The sequence below is a fragment of the Bombina bombina genome, chromosome 5, assembly GCF_027579735.1.
Source record: "Bombina bombina isolate aBomBom1 chromosome 5, aBomBom1.pri, whole genome shotgun sequence".
In the NCBI taxonomy this organism is placed as follows: domain Eukaryota; kingdom Metazoa; phylum Chordata; class Amphibia; order Anura; family Bombinatoridae; genus Bombina; species Bombina bombina.
In genome coordinates, this window is record NC_069503.1 from 1,093,558,285 (window position 1) to 1,093,567,666 (window position 9,382).

Consider the following 9,382-nt stretch of genomic DNA (forward strand, 5'->3'; position numbering starts at 1 on the left):
CCCCTAATGGTGGGAGGTCTATATGGCCTGCATGATTAGCCGGACCAAATAAAACAACAAGACATGCAGTCTTGGACTGGGACCCATGGCTAACTAGGTTGTGTAAAGTAGTACTATTCTTAGCACTTTCACCCCTGTTACTCCCCCTATCGGGGGAGGTCTATATGGCCTGCATGATTACCCTCACAAAAATATAACAACAAGACATGCGGTCAGGGACCCATGGTAACTAGGTTGTGTTTATATTAGTACTATACTTAGCACTCTAATCCCTGTAACTCCCCCTATCGGGGGAGGTCTATACGGCCTGCCTGATTACCCTCACCACATATAACAACAAGACAGGCGGTCTGGGACCCATGGTAACTAGGTTTTTGTTAAATTGTACTATTCTTAGCACTTTAATCTCTTTTACTCCCCCTATCGGGGGAGGTCTATACGGCCTGCCTGATTACCCTCACCAAATATAACAAAAAGACGTGCGGTCAGGGAATCATGGTAAGGTTACTTCCTTTTGCACAATCAAGTATACCAGTTGCAGACAGAGGTTCTGACACTGCATTATGGCTGCACCTCTGCCTTAAAGAGGGATCTGTTACAGAGTCTGTGGGCCTGTATGCAAAGAGCTGGCCTGCCTAAAAGGAGCAGCAAGGCAGTACAGGTCGTTCTCCATCAGCCGTTTTATACGATGGCCCACAACCCTCAACAGGCACAACAGCATGAAACACCACATATGCCATCCTTTTACACAATAGAGTACAGGTATGGCATTGATTTGAGAAACCCGGAGATAATTTAGAGGAACCGGGAATATTGAACAAAAAACGTGCTTGGACACCCATTACAGGTCATTCTCCTTCAGCCTTTTTATACGATGGCCCACGACCCAAAACAGGTACAACAGCATGAAACACCACATATGCCATCCTTTTGCACAATAGAGTGCAGATATGGCATCGATTTTAGGAACCCGGAGATAATTGTAAGGAACCGGGAAATGTAAAAAAAAACATGATTCGACACCCAGTACACTTCGTTGTCCTTCAGCCTTTTTATACGAGGGTCCCGGACCCTCAACAGAAACAACAGCAGGAAACACCACATATGCCATCCTTTTGAACAATAGAGTACAGGTATGGCATTGATTTTAGAAACCCGTAGATAATTTTTAGGAACTGGGAAATTGAACAAAAAAAATGATTGGACACCCAGTACAATTCGTTCTCCTTCAGCCTTTTTATAAGAGGGTACAGGACCCTCAACAGAAACAACAGCAGGAAAGAGGACATATGCCATCCTTTTGAACAATAGAGTACAGGTATGGCATTGATTTTAGAAAAAAATTCTCAGAGTCCAGCACCTGGGATCCACGGTGTGCAATCACAGGGGCACTGCAAAATACTCCCAGTAAATGTAACAAGAGATAGTAGTCGCACCACCAAGTTCAATGAATAGTTTTCTTTATTGAGCCAAGATCAAAAAATCAGCAACGTTTCGGACACAAGTCCTTAATCTTGCATAACAAACAGACACTGATTCACTTCTTATATACCCAAAATAAGTCACACCTGCACAGCTAATTGTAACACCTGAAAAGTCAGATATAACATTAACAGCCAAATGTTGCCACCATGTGGTCAACTACAAACATCACACTTATCTAAATAATTTTAATTTAACTATTACTTATCCAGCAATGAATTAATACATAGTCTAAAATATATCCATGTACAGTGCAGACTCTCAAGCAGTATATGATTTTAACTTGTTCCTTTATACTACATATTATCAAAGATAGATGTAAACATTTTATTTAATGAAGATTTTCAAATAGATTTCTACAGAAAAATTGACCAATCTAATTCTTTATTCATGCCCCCTGGAGATAATGTCCCTAATTCATAAATCCAATACGCTTCACGTTTTTGTAATAATTTAATTCTATCACCCCCTCTTCTAGGATGTTGCACTTGTTCCAAAATCTGGAACCTTAATTGGCTTAGATTATGCCCTGCAGACAAAAAATGATGGGCAACTGGGGCATCCTTTTTCTTGGTTCTAATACTACTTTTGTGTTGAACTATGCGTTCTTTGACGCACTGGGAGGTCTCGCCCACATAACCCAGCCCACATGGGCATTTAATCAAATATATCACAAAGTCAGTATTGCAAGTATAATGTCCCTTAATGAAATATTTTTTGCCAGTACTTGGATGACTAAATGTTGGCCCTTTAATAATACTGTTGCAATTTGAGCACCCTAAACAGGGAAAACTACCCAGATTTTTGTTACCAAAATAAGTTTGAACTGGTCTCGTAGATGGACCAATATCTGCCCGTACCAGAACATCTTTTATGTTTTTTCCTCGTTTAAAAGCTGCCATAGGGGGAATCTTAATTCCTGAATATTAGGATTACAAGTGCTCAAAATATGCCAATGCCTACGAATAATCTTCATAACCTGTTGATTCCAAGGGGCAAATTGACTTACAAACACTAGTCTAGGGCTTTTTTTATTATCATCCATCATAGGTTTTTTCTTTTCCAATAACAACTCTCTAGGGGTGTTTAATGCATTCCTAAATTCAGTCTCAATTAATTCACATGGATATCCCCTTTGTAGGAAGCGATCCCCCATTTCTTTAAGCCTGTCTTTAACCACTGTTTCATCAGACACAATACGCCTTACACGTAAAAACTGGCTCCTGGGTAAAGATCTTACCAGTGAAGGGGGGTGTGCACTTTTATAGTGCAGGAGAGTGTTGCAATCTGTGTCTTTCCTATGAAGGTCCACAGTTAGACCTGATTTACACTTTGACACAACTGTGTCCAGAAATACAACACTCTCCTCACTAAAGACTAACTTGAATCTGATGTGACTAGTTGCTGCATTTAATTCATTCACAAAATTTACCAGGGTTCCAATGTCGCCCCCCCACACCCCAAACACATCATCAATATAGCGCCACCAGGTGGCGCCATATGATAAAAATAAAGGATTGTTATAAACAAAATGTTCCTCAAACATATTCATAAAAATATTTGCGTATGTGGGAGCGACATTGGAACCCATGGCGGTCCCTTGGAGCTGAAGATAATAATTGTCCTCAAAAAGAAAATAATTACACCTTAAAATAATATTAAGTAACTGCAAAATAAACTCTGCCTGTGAAGTAGTGTATCTATCAGATTCACTCAGAACTTTCTCCACTGCTCCAATCCCTGCCTCATGTGTGATAGCTGTATACAGCGATGTCACATCCAGACTAAAAAGAATGCATTTATTATCCCCTAGATGCAAATCACGCAATTTAGCTAAAAAATCTCGTGTGTCTTGGATGTATGAATTAGAATTAACAAAAGGTCTAAGAACCTTATCCAAATATATTGATACCTTGGACAATACTGAGCCCATGCCTGCCACAATTGGGCGGCCAGGAGGTGCTTGCAGATTTTTATGCACTTTTGGCAGAGTGTACATCACTGGAGTGATGTCCTCAGATTCTAATAAAAACCTTCTCACTTCCTTATCAATAATGCCATTATTAAATGCAAATCGAACACAAGCCTCAATCTCCTTTTTAATCTCAAAGATAGGGTTGTGGGTCAATTGTTTATATACATTAATATCAGCTAATTGTGTTTTAATTTCTTGGACATAATATTTTTTGTCCAATAAAACAATTGACCCACCCTTATCCGCACTTTTCACCACCAATTGTTTGTTCTTATTCAGATTATCTAAAGCACATTTATCCTTAGATGTAAAATTCTTATTGTACTTTAAATAATTATTGTGTGACCCAGTTTTTTTATCCAAAGCTACAATATCATTTTGTACCAGTTGTATATATGTTTGTACCCCAGGATTTACCTGCACAGGTGTAAATACACTTTTATTAGAAAGACCTAGTATGTTCAAATTCAATGCTCTATCAGTTATAGTGTGAACATCTCTCTTCCCACCACTAACAACATCAGGCATTTCAGAAAAAAAGCTTTTAAGTTTTAAAGTTCTAAAGAACCGATTTAAGTCCTTTTGTAGCTCAAAGCTGTCCCCTTTGTTTTGTGGGCAGTAGGAGAGGCCCTTATCGAGTAAACCCTGTTCTGTAGATGTAAGTGTAACATTACTTAAATTGATAGTTACATTTTGTTTCTGCGGGTTTTCACTCTCTGACTGCCTGAGGCTCCCGGTTGACGCTTCATACTTCCTTTGGCGATTCCACTTGTGTTTCCTGCCTCCACGTCGCTTGTGTGTTGTTCCGTGCCTGATTCCCCTGACCCGGACTCAGAAGTTGTGCCCTCCGAGCTATTGGAACTCTGTCTTGTCCAGGACTTGCGTTGTCTGTGGCGCCGGAAACCGGAAGTGTCCCCTCCAAATCTGTTCCTCGGATCACTCAGCCAGGGTTTACTCGATAAGGGCCTCTCCTACTGCCCACAAAACAAAGGGGACAGCTTTGAGCTACAAAAGGACTTAAATCGGTTCTTTAGAACTTTAAAACTTAAAAGCTTTTTTTCTGAAATGCCTGATGTTGTTAGTGGTGGGAAGAGAGATGTTCACACTATAACTGATAGAGCATTGAATTTGAACATACTAGGTCTTTCTAATAAAAGTGTATTTACACCTGTGCAGGTAAATCCTGGGGTACAAACATATATACAACTGGTACAAAATGATATTGTAGCTTTGGATAAAAAAACTGGGTCGCACAATAATTATTTAAAGTACAATAAGAATTTTACATCTAAGGATAAATGTGCTTTAGATAATCTGAATAAGAACAAACAATTGGTGGTGAAAAGTGCGGATAAGGGTGGGTCAATTGTTTTATTGGACAAAAAATATTATGTCCAAGAAATTAAAACACAATTAGCTGATATTAATGTATATAAACAATTGACCCACAACCCTATCTTTGAGATTAAAAAGGAGATTGAGGCTTGTGTTCGATTTGCATTTAATAATGGCATTATTGATAAGGATGTGAGAAGGTTTTTATTAGAATCTGAGGACATCACTCCAGTGATGTACACTCTGCCAAAAGTGCATAAAAATCTGCAAGCACCTCCTGGCCGCCCAATTGTGGCAGGCATGGGCTCAGTATTGTCCAAGGTATCAATATATTTGGATAAGGTTCTTAGACCTTTTGTTAATTCTAATTCATACATCCAAGACACACAAGATTTTTTAGCTAAATTGCGTGATTTGCATCTAGGGGATAATAAATGCATTCTTTTTAGTCTGGATGTGACATCGCTGTATACAGATATCACACATGAGGCAGGGATTGGAGCAGTGGAGAAAGTTCTGAGTGAACTACTTCACAGGCAGAGTTTATTTTGCAGTTACTTAATATTATTTTAAGGTGTAATTATTTTCTTTTTGAGGACAATTATTATCTTCAGCTCCAAGGGACCGCCATGGGTTCCAATGTCGCTCCCACATACGCAAATATTTTTATGAATATGTTTGAGGAACATTTTGTTTATAACAATCCTTTATTTTTATCATATGGCGCCACCTGGTGGCTCTATATTGATGATGTGTTTGGGGTGTGGGGGGGCGACATTGGAACCCTGGTAAATTTTGTGAATGAATTAAATGCAGCAACTAGTCACATCAGATTCAAGTTAGTCTTTAGTGAGGAGAGTGTTGTATTTCTGGACACAGTTGTGTCAAAGTGTAAATCAGGTCTAACTGTGGACCTTCATAGGAAAGACACAGATTGCAACACTCTCCTGCACTATAAACGTGCACACCCCCCTTCACTGGTAAGATCTTTACCGAGGAGCCAGTTTTTACGTGTAAGGCGTATTGTGTCTGATGAAACAGTGGTTAAAGACAGGCTTAAAGAAATGGGGGATCGCTTCCTACAAAGGGGATATCCATGTGAATTAATTGAGACTGAATTTAGGAATGCATTAAACACCCCTAGAGAGTTGTTATTGGAAAAGAAAAAACCTATGATGGATGATAATAAAAAAAGCCCTAGACTAGTGTTTGTAAGTCAATTTGCCCCTTGGAATCAACAGGTTATGAAGATTATTCGTAGGCATTGGCATATTTTGAGCACTTGTAATCCTAATATTCAGGAATTTAAGATTCCCCCTATGCCAGCTTTTAAACGAGGAAAAAACATAAAAGATGTTCTGGTACGGGCAGATATTGGTCCATCTACGAGACCAGTTCAAACTTATTTTGGTAACAAAAATCTGGGTAGTTTTCCCTGTTTAGGGTGCTCAAATTGCAACAGTATTATTAAAGGGCCAACATTTAGTCATCCAAGTACTGGCAAAAAATATTTCATTAAGGGACATTATACTTGCAATACTGACTTTGTGATATATTTGATTAAATGCCCATGTGGGCTGGGTTATGTGGGCGAGACCTCCCAGTGCGTCAAAGAACGCATAGTTCAACACAAAAGTAGTATTAGAACCAAGAAAAAGGATGCCCCAGTTGCCCATCATTTTTTGTCTGCAGGGCATAATCTAAGCCAATTAAGGTTCCAGATTTTGGAACAAGTGCAACATCCTAGAAGAGGGGGTGATAGAATTAAATTATTACAAAAACGTGAAGCGTATTGGATTTATGAATTAGGGACATTATATCCAGGGGGCATGAATAAAGAATTAGATTGGTCAATTTTTCTGTAGAAATCTATTTGAAAATCTTCATTGAATAAAATGTTTACATCTATCTTTGATAATATGTAGTATAAAGGAACAAGTTAAAATCATATACTGCTTGAGAGTCTGCACTGTACATGGATATATTTTAGACTATGTATTAATTCATTGCTGGATAAGTAATAGTTAAATTAAAATTATTTAGATAAGTGTGATGTTTGTAGTTGACCACATGGTGGCAACATTTGGCTGTTAATGTTATACCTGACTTTTCAGGTGTTACAATTAGCTGTGCAGGTGTGACTTATTTTGGGTATATAAGAAGTGAATCAGTGTCTGTTTGTTATGCAAGATTAAGGACTTGTGTCCGAAACGTTGCTGATTTTTTGATCTTGGCTCAATAAAGAAAACTATTCATTGAACTTGGTGGTGCGACTACTATCTCTTGTTACATTGATTTTAGAAACCCGGAGATCATTTTTAGGAACCGGGAAATTGAACAAAAAAAAAATGATTGGACACCCAGTACAATTCGTTCTCCTTCAGCCTTTTTATAAGAGGGTCCAGGACCCTCAACAGAAACAACAGCAGAAAAGAGGACATATGCCATCCTTTTGAACAATAGAGTACAGGTATGGCATTGATTTTAGAAACCCGGAGATAATTTTTAAAAAAATGGGAAATTGAACAAAAAAAATGATTGGACACCCAGTACACTTTGTTCTCCTTCAGCCTTTTTATAAGAGGGTCCAGGACCCTCAACAGAAACAACAGCAGGCAGGGCCGGATTGGTCTGCCGGGAAAAATCCCGGTGGGCCGGACTAACTGCTCACCCCCTGGGCCGGTGTCAGTGGTGGCCGGAAGGAATTGGGCTAGCGTGTGCCTCTTAGAAATTTAAGCAAGTACACATGGCTGTCTGCTTTACATACTTTGTATATGCACATCATAATGCACAGCTCAGTTTACATTTGAGACTGTACATTACACTGTGCAGGGAGTGTGCCCCAGTGAGTTAATAAATTGAAATAAATGTCCTCATCTTCCCCTGCGCAGCGCAGCAGGTCCTGCACAATCTTATGCAGCTACACAGACCCCGGCACTTCCTCTTTCATAATGGAATAAACCATATTCACTGCAATGGGGGGGGCAGGAACACTACACAGAGACACAAAGAGATGAAGTAACTACTAACCAGACATATTTTATTGTAAAAATATAAACGTTTTACATATTGTGTCAAATATTATGTTCTGGCCCCTGACTTTCATAGATTTAATCAATGTTCAGTGCCCATAGTAGGTAGATCAGTGCATGAGGGAGGGGCTTCCTGCTGCTAGGAAGGAGCCGAGATTCCTATGCAGCTTGCAGGACTCTGCTGTCACTGAGAAGGGAGAACCGCAGAGGCTGTGTGGACTGGAGGTAAGGCTGTAATGATCTTAATAAATATGCAGAGATATCTCAGTATTGTATGTTTTATATTGTGTTGTGTCTGGGGGAGCTGTTGTGTGAGTGTGTTTTACAGTGTGTATGTGATGTGCCTGGGAAAGCTGCTGTGTATGAGTGTGTTTACAGTGTGTATGTGTGTTTTACAGTGTGTGTGGTGTTTTAATTGCAGGGTGAGTGTGTTTTACAGTGTGTATGTGATGTGTCTGGGGAAGCTAGTGTGTATGAGTGTGTTTTACAGTGTGTATGTGTGTTTTACAGTGTGTGTAGTGTGATAATGGTTGTGTGAGTGTGTTTTAAAGTGTGTATGAGTGTGTGTGGTGTGATAATGGCTGTATGAGTGTGTATGAGTGTTTTACAGTGTGTGTGTGTGGTGTGATAATTGCTGTGTGAGTGTGTTTTACAGTGTGTATGTGATGTGTCTGGGGAAGCTAGTGTGTATGAGTGTGTTTTACAGTGTGTATGTGTGTTTTACAGTGTGTGTGGTGTGATAATGGCTGTATGAGTGTGTTTTACAGTGTGTATGAGTGTTTTACAGTGTGTGTGTGTGGTGTGATAATTGCTGTGTGAGTGTGTTTTACAGTGTGTATGTGATGTGTCTGGGGAAGCTAGTGTGTATGAGTGTGTTTTACAGTGTGTATGAGGCTGTATGAGTGTGTTTTACAGTGTGTATGAGTGTGTGTGGTGTGATAATGGCTGTATGAGTGTGTTTTACAGTGTGTATGAGTGTGTTTTACAGTGTGTGTGGTGTGATAATGGCTGTGTGAGTGTGTTTTACAGTGTGTATGAGTGTGTGTGGTGTGATAATGGCTGTGTGAGTGTGTTTTACAGTGTGTATGAGTGTGTTAATGGCTGTGTGAGTGTGTATGAGTGTGTGTGGTGTGATAATGGCTGTGTGAGTGTGTTTTACAGTGTGTATGTGATGTGTCTGGGGAAGCTAGTGTGTATGAGTGTGTTTTACAGTGTGTAAAAGAAAAGGTGCCAGTACTCAAAAAGAAGGTGCCGGTACCCTATTGATTGATATATTGTGCTCAGTAACTTTGAGAAAAGCAAAGTGACATTATTTACAATGTTTGATATATTTTGCAGCCCTCTTTTGTGAAATATACCTGTTATGAGATGGCAGAGGTGGTGGGCATGTTTATATGTGTACATATGTCTGTTTTACAGTGTGTGTGGTGTGATAATGGCAGTGTGAGTGTGTTTTACAGTGTGTATGAGTGTGTGTGGTGTGATAATGGCTGTATGAGTGTGTTTTACAGTGTGTATGAGTGTGTTTTACAGTGTGTATGTGTGTTTTACAGTGTGT